Genomic DNA, 9,902 nt, shown 5'->3' with positions numbered 1-9,902 from the left:
CTCAGGAATAATCATCGCCCGTGCTCCCCTGCTCCGTGTAAGCTAATCAGCAGAGGAAAAATATTGTGTTCTGTGGCTGTTAAGCACCTTCAAGTATTCTCTGACTGTCCTCTCCTTGTGCCATAATGATGAGCAAGCTGTCTGCCCAATTTAATCACTGTTATTCAGGCAGTGCAGCTTTGTACGTGGGCCACATAGTTAAAGGCCAGGTCTGAAAATACAGAGTGGAGCCCACCGCAGATACGTCTTTGTCCCCGCGCTGCCTTTGTTTACATTCTTATTGACTGGATCAAAGACTTTGTCACTCTGCAATATAAATGTGAGATCTATTTTTTTCTTCGAAGGACGGTTTTGCATTAATGTTACCGCCACAGAGCGTTTTATTTTTTATGTTTTTTGTGTGTCGCTGATGAATGAGAGAGTTGTAGGAGAATAAAGCACGCTGGAAACAACATGAAGGACGTGCTGATGCTACTTAGCCGCAGAATCAATGTCACTTTTTCGCTGGAAGCGACCTTTCAATGAACTCCTTCAGCAGTTTACCTGTGTGTGATTTCACTAAATCTCCTACGTCTTTATTATTCCTCTTTTCACCGGCAAAACTCTATAATGAACTCATTACATACAAAAAATCCTTAAAACTATGGAAAAAGATCTTAAGAACCTTCCTTTTAGTTGCAGAGTTAAAATTTTGTTGAATTTTGTTTTGAACCCGTTAAAGCTCTCAGAACATGTGGAATCAACATCTGGTGCACGCACTGTCCCTCAGGTTATGTTCCAGCTGCTTATCACTGCTATTTGTTACCTGGTAATTTAGGAGAGGCTCCAAAAGATGATACATTTAAAGCAAATGTTTCCTTAAATAGTGTGTGTGTGTGTGTGTGTGTGTGTGTGTGTGTGTGTGTGTGTGTGTGTGTGTGTGTGTGTGTGTGTGTGTGTGTCAACATCAAAGCTCATTTACATAATGTTGTAGGCTTGTTTTGCCTAATTATAAATTAGTGCTAATATTTCTGAAATTGTATCAGACTGGTGTAATATTAATATTGTTGTTCCTTTCTTAGGAGTGTAAATCAACGATAACAAAAACATGAAATCACTGTTTGTTCCGCATTGTTAATAAGCCGCTTTGCCTGTGATAGCTTGTTCCTGAATCATTGAACTACGTTGTAACAATGGCAACAGCAAGTAATTATTTTCACAGAAGCTTAATAATAGGTTTAGCTCAATGGCTTATTTGTTCTGGGTTATGCAAATGCGGCGCATTTTAATTAATGTAATTGGATAAACAGGAAGAGATAATTGGAAACCCCTCACAATGAGCGGCTGTGTGCTTTGTTTAATAAAAAGGTCAAGATCCCATCGCACTAACCTGAACGTGGAGGACCCGTACGGTACATTTCAGGCCCACTGTACTCGAAGCTGAGGTGCGGGAGGTGCGGGGCCACGGCATCACGCGTCACGCGCTGGATGAGAAGCACGAAGCAGCTGCGTGATGGATAGAAGCCAGCGTGGGGCAGATTCGTTCATGATGGATGGGCGTGTCGGAACACAGCGCACATCCCATCATAAGCGCTGTCCCGGGGCTCCCACGTGTCCCTGGCTTCAGGCTGGATGCTGGTCTGGGAACAGTCTTAGACGACCGATGACTCTTTCTAAACTATGCTCTAACTCCTCCTTTCCCTTCCACATTTAAATGAACACGCAGCTCAGATTAGCCCGATCCCCAGTCTGTGGCCGTGACGGATGCGGACACGTCTCCTCTCCTCCATTCATCCCACTCGCGGGTGTCACAGCAACACCGCACGTGACAAATACTGTAAGCGTCTGTGAGCACCTGCGATGCTCCTGGCGCTTTGACGATTACAGCGTTTAATGCCTCTCAGTACCGCATTGACATTGTCCACCCGAGATCCTCTCCCAGATAGCGTGATTTACCAAACCCCCTCGAAAGGGAAAAACCTCATCGAGGAGACGGATTGCTGGGAGCGCTCTCCAGCAGGCCTATAAATCATTCTTTAATCAGAGCACAGTGAGAGTGGGGTTACGCACTCAGACCTCACATTAGCGCCACGGACTCTCCGCTGTCTGAGCGCGTGCCGCAGCGCCTCTGCCCCCCTGCGCGCGCAGGAACGCCGCGCAGAGGAATTAAACATTCCGGACGCCGCAACACCGGGCGTCTAGGTTGTCCAAATATTTAGACATCAGCCGCTCCCGTCGTTGCTTCGCTTGGGAAGAAATTCGGAAACAATCCGGACGCCTGACAGCTTAAATTAACGCGAAACTGCGAGCTGTCAGGGAACGCGCTCGTGCGTTTCATCATCCATTTTCGACGGCACGAATTTATTCAGCCTGATGTCACGTTCAGGAAATTACCATCCAAATAATAACGTTAATTAACCAAGGTAGCATCTAATCACCAAAGCCGTGTGAACGGCGGCCTCCTGCAGACGGGATTCCATACGAGGCGATGGAAAGTGATGGAAAGCAGGTGGACGTGCATTTGCTCATTAGGAGCCCGCTGTACGTGCGTGATTAGCCGCTCCTCTCCCCGGGCCAGAGTGATGCTGTTGCTCGGTCTGAGCAATGTTTCAGCACATGAATCACGCACTGTACTGTATGCGTGCGACTCTGTCCTCCCGCGCGTGCACCGCAATCAATAGCAGCCGAGTGCAAAGTTTGCAGAAAACGCGCAGACACCATGAAAGTATCACTATCGCAATTTGACTTATTTTCTATCTTCAATAATCACAGAGTCCCTGTATTTAATAGCTGATCCTCGTTCCATGGCGGGTTTTGTAGCCGAAGTGAAGCACCAGCGCCCTCATTAAGTTCGGCGCGCGCCCACAATCGCCGCAGCCACAGTTTGGTCACAGATGAAGTGCACTCAGTCATCGCCGGATTTACCGTCTTTCAACTCACTTCAAAAGCAGCCTTGCGCCGATAGCGTGGCAAAATTTCAAGCTTCGGTACGGGGACATCACAGCCTGCACTCTGCGGATGTGTCAGCTCCATCATCTGGAGCCTCTTAGTTGTCATCTTCTTCAAATAGGATGTGTTCGGCTTGGCTAAGATAAGGAAGAGGCAACCGCATTCCTGGCTCTCTATTATCATGTGCTCACGCCTGGAACTTCATCCACACGCACTGCACTTGTTCTGTTTGCAGGTTCAATGTTAAAAGTGGGCGAGCGTTTTAATGATGTGTGCTCTGTAATGGGAATTGGCCGGTGTTCTGGGAAGTATTGGACTCTGTCAATACTTTACCAGCACCCAAACTGGTGCAGAGGTTATATTTACTGTATATATAAATATATATATATAAATATATATATATGTATATACATATATCATCCACAGGTGCATGGTGCACTCTGAAGCGACATCGGCTTCTGTTACAGGGTCACAAACTTTACTTCGCTGCCTCCAGACCACGTATGCTAATTTCACCCAGCGCAAATCCCAAAAGCTGCCTGCTGATAAATAACCTCAAGTTAACCTCCGCGCGGATGAGTCGCAGGCGCGTATCTCCGCGTCGGAGCGCGGCCCTGCAGGCTGGCGCTGAGCTGGGAGCGTGTCTGCGCCGCACAACCTTGCCGTCAGTTCCCAGTTCACCCGCCGCTGTGCGACGCTCCCTCGCTTCCGATGCCCTTGAAAGGCGACGCCAACGCCAGCGTGGCTCCATGTTATGATGATGATGCGTTTAATGCTTCAAAACTCTGCAGACACGGTCATAATGTGCACTTCTGGGATATTTCTATACTGTAGATTGTGTCGAAGCTGAGATTCGCATCCTGTAATGAACCACCTTGTTGTTTTGCTTGTATATTTCATCTCCCCTGTCTTTTATGTAGAAACCACAGAACCTTCAGTCTTTAACAAACAAACAGTGAGGCTCCTGATCTCACGGTGCTTCAAGCTCTTCGTCTCAGCCCAATTGAAAAACAGTAGAGTTCTGTCCACGACGCTAGAAGTTTGACAAATCACCCCAAACATCCGCTACTGTCTCTGCCTCAGACCTTTCTTTGTATTCTGAATCTCCAACCTCGTGACACCGAGATGTGAGGTGATGAATGATTGAAGCCTTTCCCTACATCCTTTTTTTTGCTTTTCATTCTTCCATATGGAGGCTATACTATCTCCTCTGACAGAAACCGACTGTGTGAAGAGTTTCCCCTCAGCAACGCGGGGGACGATATGGATACGGAGCCCCGAAAAGACAAGCTAGGCACAAAACCCGGCACAAAATTGAACACCTCCATTTGTATTTGCAGCAACCAGCTCTGAATCCGTGAACTGCATTTTTATGCACCGATCTGAAGGCTTCCTGTAGATCAAGTCCCATTGAAGTCATGTGCTGTATGGATGTAATACCTCTAAGACACCTATCTGTAAATTTAACAGCAATGAAGACGTCCTGTAGAATTAAATGACTCTAATGTCTGAGTTTGTTTCTTTTGGTGATTTCCATGCCCACAGGAAAGCACCTTTCCTTTTAAATCCCCTCCTGAATCCTGATAAGAACAGTAAATGAGCCCAGATTCCTGGAGGATAGCGGAGCGAAGTATATCAGGAAATGAGACCGAAATATGTAAAGGAGGATTTAAACATAAATTATGAATACAGCAGAAATTCAGAGCGCTCCAAAAAGTCCCAGTAATACTTTGGTGGTGGATACACTTTAGATCAGCACCAACCAATAGGCGGCATTTTCACACCAGCTTCATCGGGGTACATGTTCTCCTCATATGATGCCCGTGTTTGCCCACCACGCTCCCGCAGCCTCCACCCGGCGGCCGCGCACGCGCTCACGTCAGCCTGTGGAAAAATTAAACGCGGCTTCGCTGGAGGCGAAGTAGCCCCCCCACCCCCAAATGAAATATTCTCATTCCTGTCTGACATGAAGCGCCTCAGGACATTCCCATCAATATTTGTCACTGCTAATTGTCTCCCAAGGCCAAGAATGGAAGAGCAACAGGTGAGGGGCCTGCTACTATACAGTATGTTGAAGCAAATCTGAGCAAATATGGCAAACACAGGATCCTATACTGCAGTAAAACCATTAAATGAATCTGGTATCATAACAGACTCTAGTTTGATGTCTAGATTCCTATTACCCGGTCCAATGGTCCCCTGTGATACTGGGGCCACAAGGGATGCTTTTCATTTCGCTTGGATTCAGGTAAAGTCTCATGGATCTCCATGTTTGTGTTTTTCATAGCTGGCCGACCTAAAATAATGAGTCTGAGGTGCAATAAAAGAAGACAGATCTGGGAGTTAAGCTTCACTATGCGTCCATCAGTCGTGTCAGAATGGAGGCGGCTAAAAGCTGGATTCAAATAAAAGTCACAAATTCCGTCAGTCATGTTTTTTGGTCTGAGTCAACAGAGAAGATGTGTGTGGCTTTATCTGTTATTGCTGCAGACCAGTGGGTCAGTTTATTCTGAATGAACAACCAGCCACGCTCTGTTTTATCCCAGGTGTGATTAGTTTTAAAGGTTTCCCTCTGTTTGGATAAGATGGCAGCTAATTGGCGTTTTGGGATTCTCCGGCCTGTTAAGAGTCACCTCGTGGCGGTCTGGGTCCGCGTGCGGCGTCGCCCCCTGTGCAACGAGGATCAGAACGGTTCCGCCGCCTTCCGTTGAATCCGACTGTGTGATAATTAGGCGATTTCGTCGAATGTTAAGACGCTCAGCGGACGGCGGAGGGGATGGCATTTCTATACCCCCCCCCCCCCCCCCCCTCCTCCTCCCCCCTTTTTGGTGAGGAAACAAAAGAAAGCAGTGCGTCGCGATTGTTTTGATTTAAACTACACGGGCGAAATGTCAGCAGCAATTAGCTGACACCACGGTCGGCGAGGAGAGAGGTGACCCCGCTGTTCGGTGGCCTTTTGTCGGCGCTCGCCTTTTGTTTCTGTTGTCTTTTCCCGGTAAATCAGCGGCAAATCTTCAGAGTGAGAGCGAGACGGCGATGGAGAGAAAAAGGCAAAAGGAGGGGTTAAGACGTGTAACATGAATTGAGGTTGAACTGGGTTGCAAAATAAAGCAAGAAAAGTTGAAGTGTGACGTCAGTTATATAAATGGCCTCATGTCTTTTCAAGGTAAGTGAAATCAGTATTCTGTGCTTTTGTGGAAATACTGTTACTTAAAAATGTGTTTTTTTTCTTTACAGCAACAGATTTTAAAATGTGTTGTACAGCAAAACATTAGCTTAGCGGGTGTGAAACCTGCTTTGGTGCACATCTCTCCTTATTCCCAGATTCAGGCTCTGCAATCACCAAAAATGTGACAGATGGCGTGAAAAAAGCATTTCCTAAAATAAAACGGGAAAAGCGCCGCTCGCCTCCCTGCTGCAGTGCAAGGAGGCAACAATAGGATAATCTCACCTGCTGATTTACAGCCACACACTTATCTCACCGCTGGGACGTTTCAATGAACAAGAACTGCTCAGTGGGTGAATGAAACTGCTCTGGGTTCAGCTGAGGGAAACAAGCATCCACGGTGGTTCTGTTTGTTCCCACAGAAAAAGCATCGCAAAGAGAGCGTGAATAGTGACTGTTGTTTTATGTGTTGGTTATGGCTCATTGGACTCAGCTGTTAGTTAGTTACAGTGGGAGACAGCCCACTTCTGATGGGGTGGGAAACAGTGTGGGAATCACTCCGTCCGAAAATCCAGCTTGACTTTCAACTTTGTGTCGCGCGTCTAAAAGCGCAGGAGGTGGGACTTTGAGTTTACTGCTAGCGTCACCTCCAGTGTGTTTTTTTTTCTTTTTTAGGTCACGAAGCTACAGTCGAGTCGTCTCCGGCTCTGATTCCCACTCCACGGATAGAAATCTGTAGGAAACCGAGTGGGCGTTCGCCACAAACACAGATGACACATTTTTACTGTATAACTGAATTCACAAACTCATCGTCACTGTCAAACTTTTCTCAAAAAGAGGAAAAAAAACCACATATTCATTGTCCTTACGTCGGCTCCTTATCGACAGAGCCGCAGCCTCGTGTGCCAAATAATTTGTCCCTGTAATGTGAGGCTTCTCACACAGAGTGGGCGGAATAACTTAATGCTGTCAAGTCCCGATGTCGTACTGTTACTGTGATCATATCGACTCTGAGGAGCAAGAAACTAGATGAAAAAGTGGCTTTGCCTGATATCCTTGGCTTTACAGGACGGAGGCAGGAAGAAAGGGAAGGTGTTTGATTAGCATAGCGGGGCTGCGCCGCGCCGCCGTTCAGAGGCTTGGCAAAGTTGCTTCTCCTCACAGCTTTATAGCAACTTAAAAGGAAAAGCTTATGTGAATCCCCGGGGCCAATATTCTCTGGTGGAAAAAGGCAGGCTGCATCCAGGGCACAGCCGGCAGTTTAGCAACACTGAACACGCCCGCGAGAGGCGCTTTTCAGTGCGAAAGAGGTTAATTAGCAAGTGAGTGAGCAGAGGGGGATTTCGGAGCACTGGTGATTAACGCAGGTATGAGTTTAAGGCAGGATCGGATGAAAAGCGCCACGAAATGGCAGCAACGTTCAGGAGTTGACCTGCAAAAGGTCACATTTGTGCCGACAAACCATCGCATGCTGGCGCGCGGCTGGTCGTTAGCGCCGCAGCCGTCGCTAAGCGCGTTGTTCTGCAAAACAAAAACGCCGGCTGCTGCACGAATGCAACAACCTGGAGCCTCTAGTAAAATGAAATGAACGAGCGCGAGCATCACTTCACACTGGTTTCCCAGACTCGTCTGAGACGCGCGCCTCCTCCCAGATGAATAGCAGCACTTATCGTTAGCTTGACAGCGCTACGGCCGCCACTAATCAGGACGGCTTCACCTGCTGCGGGTCTCATGTGCTTTCCACCTATTTACCAGCTGAGATAAATTAAAGCCTGCTAACTTGGCTGTAGCTCAATGCTAGGCTAACCTGTACATAGCGATCTGCCTGGTGGTGCCTAAATGTGCTAAAACAAGTGTGTGTCAGCGTCCATGTGCGCTGTTTAATCTCAGCTCCCTTATTGAAGGAAGCATAAGTGGATTGATTCACAGCTCACTGTCCTGAGAGCCTCCGCTGAGAGGAAGGGATCTCCGGAGGATGCGAGGGCAGAGAAGTTCAGCGCTGTCCACAAATGAAGGCGTTATGAAACAACCTTGAAACACCTCCAGGTACGAACAGACTTCATATAAGGAAGGAGCGGGGTTCTTCTCTGTGTGGGGAGCAAAAGATGACAAAACTGTGACAGGAATGTTTTATTTAAAAAGACTGGAGGCATTAACATTTTCTATAGCTCAGCAGCTTATTGAGCAGACGGAAATAGTCTGAAATGACAGACATGCATATGCGCACAAATTATGAAACAGGAAGCCTCGGGAATTTTACCGTTGGCCGCTGCAGAACCGTATACAGAACCTTGGCTTATCTTGTCCTTGAGTCTCGGTCCTGGACTCATTTTTATTCACAACAGCTATAAATGCGAGTGTCCTTGCAGGCCGGGGTCAGCTTTGCATGTACATCTCAGAGTGACACATCAAAACACGAGTGTGAAAGGGTTACGCCGGCACTGGGAGCACTCTCCGCTGCTGCGACGGTGCCAGTAACATTCAAGCCCGTCTAGGTCACCGCTCCCCGAAACTACATTCATGCGCTACGTTTGCACTTCTTTGATCAGAGAATGAGAAATTATGGAAACAGGGTCAAGTGAATTGCTTGTTTCAAGGTGACTGCGGGCTACTGTACGCCGCTAAACCCTTTGGAGCTGGTTGTGTTTCCTGTTGCTTAGCTAAAATGATGATGAGCTGTGTGTCAGTACACAACAGTCATTACACAAGCAACACTAAAAGCAGCGTGTTGTGCTTCACTTTGGCCTCAGAGCTGCACATTTTGCTTGTTTGTTGTTGTTGTTGTTGTTGTTGTTGTTGTTGTTGTTGTTGTTGTTGTTGTTGTTGTTGTTGTTGTTGTTGTTGTTGTTGTTGTTGTTGTTGTTGTTGTTCTTCTTCTTCTTCTTCTTCTTCTTCTTCTTCTTCTTCTTCTTATAGAAAGTAAATTAACCAAACTTGTTCAGGGAACTTAGAGTAGGTGAATTAAGTTGTTACTGAGAGACTTTACTTTTCCACATTTTCCAAGAGTCTGGTCTTGCATTTACATGAAGATCTTGCAGTTGTTAGAGCTGCTTTGTAGCAGAGTAAGTGCAAGGACAACAAGTGTCTGGGGGTGGCTGGCTGAATGAAATATTAATTTGAAACCTAGCCTCTTCGTATCATTATGGATGGAAGCCGCCATATTAAGCCGTATAGGTTAAAATGAGTTAAGAGCACGTACAGTATTTAATGAGGAAGACATGAAATGAAGATTTTAATTAACACAGAAGCCTGATTGACTGATTATCTGCAGAATAGTTTCACCTTCAGCAGCTTCTCCACTTCTGTTTTTCACTTGAACACAATATATCAACTGAAGAAACTCTTCGCCTTGAAGCTGGAAGGATTCGCCGCACATCACTGCAGTCTGATTTCTCTCTACAGCACCGATATTGCTGCGTCTGTGTTTCAACAACAGCAAATGTTTCCCAATCTTCAGGAAGAAGCCAGTTTGCCCATTCAGCGTGGATGCAGGGCTCCAGAAATAAAATAAAAAACAACGTAATGGTAAAAAAGGAGAATATTGCACCTTGGGTCTAACCAGAGGCTTCATAAGTTATTCCTCCTCCACAATAAAACAAACTTTGACCATGACATTGAAAACACAGGGAATTTAACATTCCGCTCGGCATCCGTGCACCTGGGCAGCACAGAGGAACCATTCAGTTCGTTTGTGATCAAAAAGAACACAAACAAATAACTGTATGGAGAATAAAGCTTAGCCTTGAGAAATAATTGTTGTTGTTCACAGCAGATGATGTATTGTGGAAGTAAATGCCCTGAGCATGAA

The sequence above is a fragment of the Betta splendens genome, chromosome 8, assembly GCF_900634795.4.
Source record: "Betta splendens chromosome 8, fBetSpl5.4, whole genome shotgun sequence".
Lineage (NCBI taxonomy): Eukaryota > Metazoa > Chordata > Actinopteri > Anabantiformes > Osphronemidae > Betta > Betta splendens.
Note: the sequence above shows the minus strand (reverse complement) of the source record.